We start from the raw sequence: 12,065 nt of genomic DNA, 5'->3' as shown, positions 1-12,065 counted from the left end.
GAGTAAGAAAACCTTCGTTAGTTTTCAAATTCATTCCTTTATCAAGTCGTAAACTCTTAGTACATTTTGAAACTAAAGCATTAAACAGAAAACTGCACATAAAAGTACTCTCGTAAAAGCATTGCATTTTTTTTTTAAATTGTTGCGTACCTAATATTTATACTTGGGACTGCACATTGTCTTGTGGTACCTCTCAAGAGACGGAGACGGTACCGTTGGCTCTTATGCGTGAAGTGGAGTAAACGAGTAAGTACTTTGTCAGCGGAAACAAAAAAGGATTAGAAAATTACTTATAGCATAATTTCGTAGTTAGGGACAATTGAAAAATAAAACTCTAGAAACGTATATACATATGTTTATCTCAGCGTTACTATTGAATTAACCATTTTGTAGATAACGCACGTCTGTAATCGAAAGAAACAATCGTTTCTAGGGTATTTCAAGAATTTTCTAAGCAATAGTGTTTGGGAACAAAATAACAATTTTCAATTCACTATCCTATTTCACTTTCTAAGGTCTACTCCTATAGTCTTCTAAAGCCAGTTTAATTTCGGTTATTCGAAGGTCACAAGTATTTTCTTGACTGTTGGTGAATTTAGGCTATCAATTGATTTTCTAAATTAAACAGAGATTACTTATATTTGCAGAAGAACGATTTCCATTGCATATTGCAGTTAATATAATTTGGAAATTGATTTTTGAATGTGGAGAAAACTTGAATGACAAGTTGGTATCTGATTTTGATTGGTTAGTGTGTAAATAAATATTTGCGTCTTTTTAGCAGTGTGTGCGAGGCTAGGGTGCTAATCGGCCGCGCCAGCTCTTTCTGTTGTAATAAAACAACTTAGTAGATTCCACCCTTTAATTAATTTTCTCTGGGTTGCTTCCTATCACACAGTACAGGACACGGTCCCCATCAAAATGATTAACAGTTTGACTTTAAAATTTAGTGGGTGGTTAATTGTACAGATATTTGTCTTTTTGTCATTGATTTCACATTCGAAGCAATAAGACATAATTGCTTAATAAGATAACATTTAAAAGTTAAGCGTTTTATTACTGAGAAAAAGATAAATTACTGAGTTTCTTGCCGGTTCTTCTCGTTAGTGTCCACATTCCAAACTAGTGGTAGCTTCACTTAATATAGTTTGTAAAATAACGATACAAAAGTGCTTGTAAAAGCCTACTAGATTAAAGTATATTTTGAATTTAACTAATTTGAATATTTCATGTGCACTGATCCATATCAGTGAGTAAATTAAACATATGACCAGTGACCACATTTTATAAAACAAAGTTCTCCGCTGTGCTAATCTATCTGTCTGAACGTGAGAAAACCAAAAATTGAAAAAACGTAAACCTAGTACGGTATTCAACATTGGGTGGAGATTTCTTTTTGTATAGATGGCCAATGAGCTGGAGGCACAGGTGTGCCTCTCTGGAAAGACATCACCAGCTATGGACACCTGCAGCACCGGAAGTCTTACACATGCGTTGCCGGTATTAAATAAATGAAAGTTGATTAATTTATGGGAAAATTTTGGGTGTATAATTTAGTAAGGTTTTGGCAAATTGACTGAAATATTACGATGATGGTTGCAGATATCGGATACATCGACGGAGTTACATGTATGATATAAATATTTTATGTAGACCATTATCCTACACGAGCAAAGTCAGGGTAGCTACTCAAATATGTTTGAAAGTTTAGCTGATCGCCACCTGAAATACAAATATAAATTCTCGGAACAGATTGTTTTGAGATCGGACCTATCATATTTTGTATTTTACCTAAAATTTCTCAGAATAACGCCCATATCATAAATATCGATACAGCAAAAATTCCCTAATCCTTCGAGTTCAATAATAATTCGTTATTAATTTCTTTGAAAGTAAATTTGAGTTATCAAAGAATTTGTTAACTTTTATTTACTTAAGACGTAAAATTGAATTAACTTTCATTTCGTTGCTCAACCTTTACACCCCGATTATTTCCACCGCGTAATTTACTTTGGTTAAATTCAAATCTGTTTCGAATGGCTCTGTAAATGACTATAAATTTTGTATCACGGGATTCGAACTCGGACTCCTGGTATCTTATATTAACACAAAAATCCTGAAGTTCTGGCAGTGTTTATATCTGCGTGTGTCAAGTAAATAAATGTGGTATAACTTGGTGACAGAGCTTTGTGCAAGCCATGGGGGGGGGGGAGTGGTCTAAATATATATATAATAACTCCTAGTCTTCGGTTATTAAAATTTGAAAAACAGTGCTTTGTGTAGCAAAACATTGGTTTGAAAGATAAGTGCGCCAGTGTAATGACAAGAGATAATTAGATCTCTTGCCCTATTGTACTAGCTAAACATAAACTGACTAACGGTAAAACTGTTTTTGCTACGTGTATTCTTGAGTGCGTCTTGAGTAAGGGCGTACCAAGCACGTGTATCCGCCAGTTTAATACAATTGAGCGTGTGCGCAAACGTTCACAGCCTCGACAAGTTCAAGCAATTCAAGTATATATTTCGTGCATGGTGCGCTGCTCTCTGCTTTTCTAAATTAACAGATCCCATTAGGGTCACATAGTCATAGTCATAGACTAAGTTATATAATAAATATTAAGCATTACTTATATTATCAAACCGCCACCAATCTTAGAAACTAAAATGGGACGCAACTATGCTAAGTATTGCGGTTTGGCGGTAGAATATATTATATTATGACGAGTGGGTGGTATCTACCTACGAGTTTGCGCAAAACCCCATCATGAAGTACTCTGAGAACGTACACCTAAAGTTATTAATATAGTAGTCTTTGAAGCATATCACTTCCTGAAATTTCACGATCGTAATCTACAGTGAATTGTTCTTACGAAATACCTCTACAGGTAACCTATTTACCAGTTTGATTCTCTTAATTTAATAAAGAAAAAACACCGAAAGAGCCGAGATGGCCCGTGGTTAGAACGCGTTCATATTAACCAATGATTTCGGGTTGAAGCCCAGGCAAGCACCACTGAAATTTCATGTGCTTAATTTGTGTTTATAATTCATCGTCGTGCTCAGCGGTGAAGGAAAACATCGTGAGGAAACCCGCATGTGTCTAATTTCAACAAAATTCTGCCACAAGTGTATTCCACCAACCCGCATTGGAGCAGCGTGGTGGAATATGCTCCATACCTCCTCCTCAAAAGGAAGCGTTAGCCCAGCAGTGGGAAATTTACAGGCTGTTAATGTAATGTAATGTACTTAGGATATTAAAGAAAACAGGTATATAAATTTGCAGTTAACTTCTCATTCGAACAAAATGTACAAACTAATTATTATGTGTAGCCGTTGTTTAGTTAGTCAATGTTTTATCTCTGTCTTTCAAATATCAGTTTACTAATGATGAGAGAGATGTCTGTATTGCTATTCATCTGGTTTATAAACTTTATTTGTGTTAGTTTGTGTATATCATTTGTTATTACTGTCATTACTAGTCAAATACTGAACGCAGCTTGGTGTAGCTTATAATCTTCACACATTGAGTGAAACTAAACTAAAGTAACAGCCTGTATAGCCCATTGGTCTAAGGTTTCCTTTCATTGTTTCAAGTTAATTCCACCATGCTCCTCCAATGCGGGTCTGTAGATACACTTATGAAAAGGTAATTATTATTTACTAGTGGGTCTCCCGCGAAACTTCGCGTTAATTTAAAGATTTTTAGGAATTTCGGAATTTTGACAGGTTTTGTTTTGATTTCATTTCATTAACTAAACATAAGCTGCGAGTCACTCATCCACATTTGGCGCCAAAATGACGAAACCTTTTTTGAATGAATTTTTTAATGGCAAATAGTATACGTTAGCTCAGCTACAATTTGAGTTTGTCAATGACAATTTAGTTTAATTTTGATTACGTTTTTTCATTTTGTTTCTTATTTGTAGTCCCGATCTCTAACTGGCCAGTACCTTTTTTCCTCTCTCTAAAATTAAATCTTTGTTAAATTGTAACAATTTAGTAAATTGCAATTAAGAATCCTCCTTTTTTTCTGTGCATCCTCGGCTGGAGCTCTTCAAATTGAGACCATAACCGGTTTTTTATGTGCAGCTGTCGCCCCATAATCACTGGGACAAAAATCGGCTCACGCTATTAATATATAAGATTTACCGTTTGGTGACCATATTTTTGTACCTCTATATCTCTCACACTTTGGCGTACAAACGATTTTAAACGTGGTACGATTCGGTACTAGTACAATCTAATTGAACTCAAAAAATACGATTATTATAAACCTAATTTTCAACTTCAAGCAGGTCACCACAGATGAATAATACAATTTCGACAAACTCGAATCACGTCTTATAACCTTTTTAACTTGAACCTTTTGTGTTGACAAAGTTATATGACATTTAAAATCTTTATTTGTCTGTATTATCGGGGATAGCTTTAAAAGTCAGATTTCTTGATCCGCTTGTTTGGTTATTTATCACTTGCGACTTGGTTTCAATTTGTTATTTCATTATATTAGATAAATGTTGAAAAACAAAATATCGTAAATTTTATAAATGTTTAACGTAATACGGTTGTAGGTTTAAAATAATTCTAATAGTATCCACACGGACGAACTGTACGAAAGACATACGAAATAGATTTGGGGATTTCAGTGAAATATTGGTTCAGCTCCGGGAATGTAAATAGCACTTTTAGGTATATAATATCTGGATGCACCATTGGGTAAACTACACATCGCTTTAAATTGTTGGAGATTTGTAATGCTTTTAGGTTTTACGAAGTCTGTTCCTTATTCAAACATCTGACATAGTCGAGTGGAGTGATGTCTTGGGAATTCTAAAAAAAAAACTTTGGGCAGCGTGGTTTCCCAAAAGTGGGACAATTAATTTATATAAAAATTCCCTTTGATGTTCAAAATTATGTTGATGATGTTAATAAGCTATTAAAAACCGTTTATAGCCATTAAAGATATTTTAAGTAATTAATATAATTACCATTATTTACTTGACCTTATAAGGTTTAATTAGTGTCGGTATTGTATATTTTCTTCCAATAATTATTAATCAATACCAAACATATATATTTTATGTTCTATTGGGTGGGAGTGGTACAGGAACGAGAAGGTTTAGAAATTCACCACGCAATACCGGTGATGATACGCAAGATTTTTTCCATGCATATAGGTTTTTCCACGATATATTCCTTTCGGAGCGTGGAGATGAATTGGATCACATTGTGCATGTATGTATCGACCCACAGATGCACTTATAAAATCTGTTATTGAGCAGTTTTGTACAGAACCACATCCTAGGAGTGGATAGACCTTTGTAACTTAATCTTCCTAAAACTAGATATAGCAATGACAAAATAAGCGTTCGTCATTGCTCTACGATTGATTGGAGGGAAATTCGAAAGCTTGTAAATGGAATTGAATAAAACTTCGAAATCCAATCAGCGTATTGTGAATCCATGATTCGGTGAAATAAAATAAAAAGTAAATGCTTCATAATAAAGGTATTGCACAATTTTCAGTTACAGCGTTTCACGCTTTCGTTAAAATGAAGTAACCACCTGCACTGCAGCGATTGAACTGTCTAAAAGATATACCAGATGTCATAAGCGTGGTCCCTTTGTAAGCGTTTTTACTTAATCCAGCAGCTGGGACTCTTTCGCTATTCTTAAGTCTGTGGCTGTAATTATGTAGGCACGATTTATTCTTGATAGATTTCTTAATAAAGAAAACTATTGCTTTTGTAAAATATTTTATTATGACTTCGTTTGATATTTGATTATTACCATTAATGTATAATTTGATGCATGTAATTATATATTTATTACATTTTTACATTAACAGCCTGTAAATATCCCACTGCTAGAGAAGGTTTGGAGCATATTCCACCACGCTGCTCCAATGTAAGTTAGTGGAATACAGAATTTCGTTGAAATTAGGCAAATGCAGGTTTCCTCACGATGTTTTCCTTCACGCCCGAGCACGAGATGAATTATAAAAACAAATTAAGCACATGAAAATTCAGTGGTGCTTTCCTGGGTTTGAACCCGAAATCATCAAATGCAATAATAACATTCACGCGTTCTAACCACTGGGCCATCTCGGCAATTATATATAGATATATAGTTTTTTATGATATAGATATTGGAACCGGCAAATGGGCCACCTTGTGGTAACCACCATGATATGGTCACCATCGGTCATAGACATGGCGCTTCCATTCCTTACATCGCCCATGCTCCAACGACCTTCAGAACTAAAATGTTTTGTCCCTCGTGCGTGTAGTTACACTGGCTCACCCTGCAAACCAGAACTCAACAATACTAATCATTGTTGTTTGGCGAGAATATTCAATGAATGTGTGGTGGCTACCTAGGAGGGCTTGCAGAAAGCTTCAAAACAAAATAATTTGCATTATATATCACATCAGTGTGGGTATTTTTATATACAATTTAAGAAATAATCAATTAATTGCCTTATATTAGTTCTTATTACATTTTTTACATTAACAGCCTGTAAAATTCCCACTGCTGAGCTAAGGCCTTCTTTCTTTGAGGAGAAGGTATGGAGCTTATTCCACCACGCTGCGCCTGCGCTGAGCATATTCCACCAACCCGCATTGGAATGCGGGTTGGTGGAATACACATGTGGCAGAATTTCATTGAAAATTAGACCCCAAATCATCGGTCAAGATGCACGCGTTCTAACCACTGAGCCATTCCGGCTCTTATTAATATATTAATTTAAGTGTAAAAATGTTGTATGTAGTTACATTGTTAGTATTCGTTACTAACATATACATTTATTCGATTTCGTTCATCAAAAAAGAGCTGTTCGACCTATTTGCAATCTCCAAGCTCGGAACTCCCTTTGGGATGTTTTTAACGAAGTTGGAATACCGACAGTAGCGCCAGTGTATTTATAACAATATTATGTATGTTTGTCTACAATGATATTACTTTGGAACTGGCAAATGCAAATATACGATGAGATATTATCATTTTTTTTATGTAAGATTTAACTGATCTAATCCGCTATATAACAGAGCTTATTCCAGAAAAGAATTAAGTGCACATTTCGGCGGGTTTTTTTATGTAATGCCTACCGACTGAGTTCCTTGTCGGTTAATATTAGTATAAAATTCCGAAACGTTATTGAATCGAGTTAAATGTATAATATTTTTTTTTTTATTTTTATAAATAATTGTCTGTGAGGGTTTTGTTCTTTATACCGTTTCGTGTCACGTCCAATCGTGTTTGACCAAGTTTTTTTTCTTATTATTTTATGAACGAAGAAAAATGAGAAAACACATGTTATATAAATGGCTCTTGGATTCGTTTGATTTTTAAAAATATTATATTTTTTTAAATTATATATCTCATTATATTAACATAATAATGTTAAAAATAGTATTTATAACATAATATATAAAGCTTTTATTTAGAATCACCCTAACGAAAGGGTCGAAGGAAAAATGTAAATATATAAATATAGTTTATTTAAATATAGATAAAAGAAAAAATGTTTACATAAAACTCATTTTATGATATTTTTACATACATATAAAATTATATTCGATCACAGATTTATAATCATTATAGAGTAATTTAATTACAATCCAATATATCATGATATTTTGATATAAAAGATACAGCACACGTGACATTAGTGAAACGTTCTAGCGTAAGAAACGTTTCACATAAACGTTACATACAGAATCGTTGCATTCACGAACAGGTTTTATGTAATTAAAAACCTTTATATTTTGTTATTGTTTGAATTCACACATTATACAATTAAAACAGTTTTATTATGGTCATTTGATTACTTTCAAACTATGTCAATTTATTGGAACAAAGTTCCTGTCTCTCTCTCTCTTATAGAAAGAAAGCCAGATATTTTCATTTCTATTTCGCATTGAACAGTGTGGTGTCGCGACATTTATTTTTGTTGAGTGTATACAGGTTTTTTGTACATAATAAATAATAAAAAATAATAATAATAATTTCTTATAATAATAAGAACTTCGTTCTATCCGGGTGTCCCTTGACACCGCTCAATTTAGTTTATTTTGTTTGTTATTTAATATAAGCGGATGTCCCTCGACACCGCTCGTTGCATTTGTCTGACACGTTCCAAGCAGGTCGTAGTATGAAACGGAGTAGTGAGTAAACTTCTTTAAAATAATCCAAAGGCCGCCTCGCTGACATCGACGCGACGCTTTATAAGAATGCCAGTAACACTCCACTCACTGCGTAGACAGGCCATCAAGTATGATTATAGCTTGAGTGTGTTAATTTGCCTTTATCGGTTGATAAATATCACATACCAAATGACAGTTCGAAGTTGGTATTTAAATTCGGTTTACAAAAAAAAAACAATTTATTTAAACGTACACTTGTTATAAAAAAAAAAGAAATATTTAACGCGACATCACTTTAATAAAGAAAACAAAAGAATGAATACTTGTTGTCGCTTAAAAACTAGACCACGATTCAAAACAGCCAAATTAGAACAGAATTCTTTAGAATTCGTTATTGCAGTGAAATTTAATAGATGTCATACACTAATTTGTACTAATGGCTGTTTTTTCTGGACGTAGTCGTACTACCTAGCCCTGAATGACAGTTATTTCGATATTCGTCGATTTTATAAAGATTCAGAACAGCCTTAGAAGCAAAGTATCTTAGAAGCCATCATAAGCATAATTTAACTCTTTTATTTGTCGCCCTCGGTATCGTTCGCAATTCAGGTTTAGTTCGTCAGATACTTTTATGCATATAATATGCATAAAAAGTAGCCTACGTGCTTTCTTGGAGTTCAAGCTCGCTTCATATCAAAATTTTATTAAATTCGGATGAGTGGTTTGGCCGTGAAAGAGCAACTGACAGACAGACAATTTTTCACATTCATAATATTAGTATAGGATTTTATCACTATTAATAATGTCTACATCGCAAATCATTTAAAGAAATTCTATGCCTATCTCCCTAACCACAGCCGTAGTAAATACGACATCCCAAATACTTTTGTTGTAACGTCAAAGGCAGTAAGTCTTTACAAATCTCGAACAATAAATGAGGATGTTTACACATAACGATAAATACACAATATTAAAGCTTTATTCGTTATTATATTTCATAAATATTTTATAAATGCTATTCTGCAAACTGTACTATATATTGGAATTCCTGTCTTGATGTTGTAAGGGCAAAGTTCATACAAAGCTGTCTCCCCAATTTCCCCCCTTCGAAATTGAAATTTACAAAAAATCTTTATGGTAAGCTAGGTTGCCTAATATGGTAATCTGGAGTCAATTGGACCTATAGTTTCGGAGATCTTGTCCTTTTTTATTATATTGGTTGGCAGACGAGCAAATAGGCCACCTGATGGTAAGTCACCATTGTCCAAAGACAATGGTACTATAAGAAATATTAGCCATTCCTTACATCGCCAATGCGTCACCATCCTTGGATACTAAGATGTTATGTCCCTTGTGCCTTTAGTAACACTGATATCCTCACCCTTCAAACCGGAACACAAAAATAAATATATATATAAATGTGAAAGTAACTCTGTCTGTCTGTCTGTCTGTCTGTCTGTCGCTCTGTCTCTACCAAACCAATGAACGGAATTCGATGAAATTTGGTACGAAGTTTCCTTGAAACTCCAAGGAAAGATAGGCAACTTTTTTACCTAACACATGACAAACAACTCTTAAACGCGAGCAAAGCCGCGGGCGACAACTAGTACTGAATACTATTTGACGGTAAGATATATGTTTTGATGAGTCGGTGTTACAAAATTCTGCTCATATAAAAGATTTGGGAAGAGATGGACTGCTGGTCGGTATTTCCTAAGATGTTACACGTGTTTCTGTAATCGCTTGTCTTGTCATATCGATTCCAGGGGACTTAATCATTTAGTATAATAATTTTATCGCTCTGGTTAGGTAGGTTATTTTACCATGAGATAAATAGTTTAATCCATTCCCTTGCGGATATTAATATTTTATTACTCGCATAAAGCGATCCCTCGGCTAGATGGGCGCTGTGATAGGAAGGGAGTTTAATGGACATATTTTCCTTTTTGGTACTATAGTTGTATATTTTATTAACTATTATACATTTTTAGACCTTTCGCAAATTTTGGTATTTCGCAATAAAGGGTTGTCATTGTTTGTTAATATTTCGAAGCATGAAATATCGGTCCAGAAAAGGGTTTTTTTCATAGATGAAACGAATTAGACGTTAAAGTGTTCATGTTTAAAAATAGCAAGCCGGAATTGACGAGCTTGTACAAAGTTCTGTCACCGAGTACAAGATTTTGTTCATGACAGTTATTTTCATCAGATATTAGTTGCGCAAAAACTGGTGACACTTGGTCTGGCTTTTTGACACACTAAGAAATAGTAAAGACGCAAGACCACTTAAGTTTTTTTTTAAGAAAACTCATTTTATTTTTATTTTGGGGTACATTAATAAACGGAATAAATTCTACATAACATTAACAAAAAATAACTAATCTTCAAAAACCATAAGCGATTAAACTATTCCGTGTTTGGATATTTAATAAAACATGTCGTTTATAAAAGCAATAAACGCCTTCACTGGAACCGCGCACTAGTATTCAATACAATGCAAATACGGTTCGCTGGTGGACAGTGATATCAGGCATTATCATATATTCGCCTGTTCGTGTTAATCTGCGCGGGGTAGAAAAATGTGCCAATGTGAGGGTTGATTTACATAATTGTATAATGTCAGTTGTATTTGAATTTGGCTAGATCGAATGGAGTTGGTCATTTCAGCCAGTGGAAATGGTGTTTTTTAAACAACTACGCCTGTTTTCATTGTAATATTATTCATCTTTTCTATCATATATCCTTACTTATATTTTCCTCCTTGCCTCCTCTCCCTTTGAGGGGAATATTTGGAGCATATTCCACAACGCTGCTCCAATGCGGTTTGGAAGAATGCACATATGGCAGAATTTCGTTGAAATTAGCCTCATGTAGGTTTCCTCACGATGTTTTCCTTCACTGATGAGCACGAGATGAATTATAAACACGAATTAAGCACATGAAATTTCGTGGTGTTGCCTGGGTTTGAACCCGAAATCATCGGTTAAGATGCACCAATGGGCCTCGACTTACTTATATAATAAAGGCGAAAGTTTGTATGTTTGCTACTCTTTAACTACTGAATGGAATTGAAATAATTTATGAATATAATTTATGAAGATAGTGGGTGAAGAGGGGGTTTAGGTTGTGAGGTTAATACTCCTAAAACGTGAGGTGAGCTGAGGGCAAAAATTAACATCACATTTTATATAAAAATATTAAATTCACTAAATTTATATAATGATGTTATAAGTTTTATGTATATTGGTTTAGTTTTTGCAGTGAGGTATTAAAACATCCTAATAATTCTTATAGATGTTTTGATCGTAACGAATCAGAATCAGAATCAGATATCACCTACTCATCAGCGCATATGTGATGTAAGGAATGGTTGATATTTCTTACAGTGCCTTTGTCTATGGGCGGTGGTGACCACTTACGTTCACATGGCCATGTGAACGTAAGCTAAAGCATATGCTCGTCCGCTAACCAATATTATAAAAAAAAATACGTTTTAAATAATTTATATCAGTCATTGATAATTTTGGACGCAATGGTCATGTGGAGTTTGGTATTAGAATTTAAGCGGATGTATCTAGTTAAAGGATATATTGACCATCCCATTTTATTTTATAACGCGATGTTGCCCGCGGCTTTACTCGTGTGGAAGAAGAATATATTTACAGATTAACTTAAAATTTTACGTAAAGCTTAACCTCTTTGTATACCTTTGTATACGTTGGTTTGTACATCACCTCTTAGGCTAGAATATCCAAAAACGTATAAATATTTATCTACTAATTTTTTACCAGTCGCCCAAAAATAAAGTTTCTTGCTTCTAACTTCAAAAATGACGGACTTTAATATGCTCTGCGGCGGCTGTCTTTCGAACGGAGAAGTTGCGGAAATAAGGTAGTCACTAGATCAACAAAGCAGAGT

Source organism: Vanessa atalanta, chromosome 19, assembly GCF_905147765.1.
Source record: "Vanessa atalanta chromosome 19, ilVanAtal1.2, whole genome shotgun sequence".
NCBI classification, from domain to species: domain Eukaryota; kingdom Metazoa; phylum Arthropoda; class Insecta; order Lepidoptera; family Nymphalidae; genus Vanessa; species Vanessa atalanta.
The sequence above is the reverse complement of the archived record's forward strand: the minus strand, read 5'-3'. Positions refer to the sequence as shown.